This window comes from Dermacentor silvarum, chromosome 8, assembly GCF_013339745.2.
Source record: "Dermacentor silvarum isolate Dsil-2018 chromosome 8, BIME_Dsil_1.4, whole genome shotgun sequence".
NCBI lineage: Eukaryota > Metazoa > Arthropoda > Arachnida > Ixodida > Ixodidae > Dermacentor > Dermacentor silvarum.
Genome location: NC_051161.1, coordinates 150,548,235 through 150,550,800, shown reverse-complemented (window position 1 = coordinate 150,550,800; position 2,566 = coordinate 150,548,235). Strand labels below are relative to the sequence as shown.

Here is a 2,566-nt window from a genome sequence, read left to right as displayed (position 1 = left end):
GAGCAATTCAAATTATTAGCAGAGGGGTCTTCATTGCAGAGGCAGCACTTTTCTTTCGTGCTGGAGCACTCGCTGGAATTGTGTTCCTCGCCACAAACTCGGCACCTAGAAGCAGACCCACATCCTTTGATAGTGTGCCCGTAACGCCAACACTTTACACATTGGAGAGGACGAGGGGATAGAGGTTCCACTCGATAGATTAGGGGTCATGCCTTGATTTCTGTTGGTCTATCTGTCCCTGCAAATGTTACGATGACCGATTCAGTAGGAATTTTGTTCTTGTCTACCACACGTCCACACCGATAAATAGAAATAGCACCTGCTGGTGAAAACATCTCTAATATTTCTGTTCGCGTCATGTTGACATCAACGCCACGCACAAGCCCTTTCACACACGCCAAGTGAGGTGGAATGAATGCCCTTACCGGATTAGAAGCAAACGTGGAACACTTAAGGAGGTCTTGTACACAGGGCTGGTCTGAGGAAAAGCAGAGAATACCTCCTATGCCCAACTGGCGGACCTCTGTGATATTCAGAAAATGGGCTGTCGCCGATCGCGGTTCCTCCTGAATCGCTTTCGGGTTCTTCATCCGTATGATGCCATCATTGGTTGGGACGATAGCCACGGGAACTGATCTGACGCCGTTACGCAGTCCGAAGTCCACAGGTAAATCCTGCGAGGGAATAGAGGAGGACCAGAGGAAAGCCCCTGGCCCTGGTGACGAAAATGGCATCTGTCTGGTCTGATTAGCCAAAAAGCACTTATTAAACAACAAATACTCTACTAAAACAGTTAACAAGCAAAAATTAATCAGCAACTACTCAATCCTTGGCCGCAACCCCCAGAGCCGAGCACGGAGCACCGATTGCAACCCACGAGGGCCACTCCCAAACAAAGTTCACTTCAAGCTTGTGTCCGTGTCAGACGAGGGCCACTCGTCTATTACGTTGTCAGTACTTATTATGTACTATTATGTTGTCAGTACTTTATTCTTCTCTTCTATCCCCGCGCTCCCTCCAATGTTCCCAGACTTCTTCTTCTCTTTGGGTACGCTTATTTAAACATTCTAGCTATTAGAAACATTCTCTCTTACTTATTTTAATCTCTACATAAATGTTCGCTACACAACAGATACATTATTCATACAAATATTCTCTACAAATCATGAATACTTTGCACTTACGTAGACGTCAACTGCAGTCAAGTCTGGCGAACAGTTTTTCATAAGGACCAATCAGTTTTGCAGACATGACATCTATGTGGCTAAACTTATGTGGCTGCGGAAGTTGCCAACGAACGTTAATTGAAAATAGCGGACAGACGAACAAATCTCATTTCGCTCACACTATTCAAAACAAATAATAATGTAATTAGAATACTTAGGATGTTTCGCACACATTCCGGTATTTATTTATCTATATATCTATTTATCTATATATCACTGGGTATTACATGCTCTCATGGTACATGGACTGCTACACTGGGGAAATCGGGTTTGAAACCCACCACCGGACCAACTTGTGCCACTGGGTATGTGACAAAGGCTTGTGCCGCTCCTCAATGACAAAAAAAAAAAATCGGCCGACACTTAAGACTGCTCACGTGTTGGAATGCGAAAGCATTAAAGTTCATTTCCTGACATGCTTCTGTTTCTTTTTTGATTTTTTTTTCGCGCGTTCCTTCTCCGAGCAAGCTCTCGCCTGCATTCTAACTGCCCCTCGGTAAGGCCAAATGAAAACGTGCCAAGCGTCTCAATGCACTCGCTTGCCCACGAGGAGTTCATAACTCGAAGGACCGTTAATCGTCGTTCAATTTGACATTAATACTTTTTACAGCAAAGATGTATATGGCTAGCTTGCAGCGGATCGATGTCCGTAGACCAAAAACGTGGGCTAATGCCGAAGATATTGCAATACCGGGCCTAACCGCGGAGGAAGTGAAGCAGGCTTCAAGCACTCCGCCAACTTGCAAATATAAGTTTAATATCTTGGGTCCAAATACAACCCATATCAGACATTAAGCTATTAAAAACAGATACTACGCTTTGACCCGCGTCGGTCATTTCTACGTTTGCACCAAACACGTGTACGGCATCCTGCGTGTTTAGACTATGCCTACCAATCAAAGTGTCTTTTGTCTCCTGACATAACGCTCTACGTTGGCTCTACGTAGGCTGCTTTTCTCAGTTATGCTCTGACTGTGAAATGGGGAGGTCGCGTCTTGTACGGTATGAAGAAGAGCAGCGTGCCTACCAAGAACGATGGAATGGGCGCGGCGGCGGCGAAAGGAGACCACCGACGATGAGCGGGCCGCGGACGGCAAGCCTGCTGCCCGCCAGGACCGTGAGGCGGAAAGAAATGCGAAATATCCATGAGACCCCGATCCCGCCGACTTGGAACATTTCACCAGATCAACGGTCAATCACCACATACACAGCTTCGCTGGTCGTCCAGCTTCACATAGGGGAATGGTACTGAATTTTTATTATTGCGATAGCAATTATATGGACACTTCAAGCGGATTTCTGCCGTCGGTGTCGTCGTCGCCGTCACCGTGAGGTTCCGT

At 46.3% G+C, this 2,566-nt stretch overlaps 1 pseudogene; it reads right to left on the bottom strand.

Moving 5' to 3' along the window:
• Positions 1-1,883: 1,883 nt before the first annotated feature.
• LOC119462986 (U2 spliceosomal RNA) lies at positions 1,884-2,063 on the bottom strand (annotated as a pseudogene).
• Between the last annotated feature and the right edge of the window lie 503 nt (positions 2,064-2,566).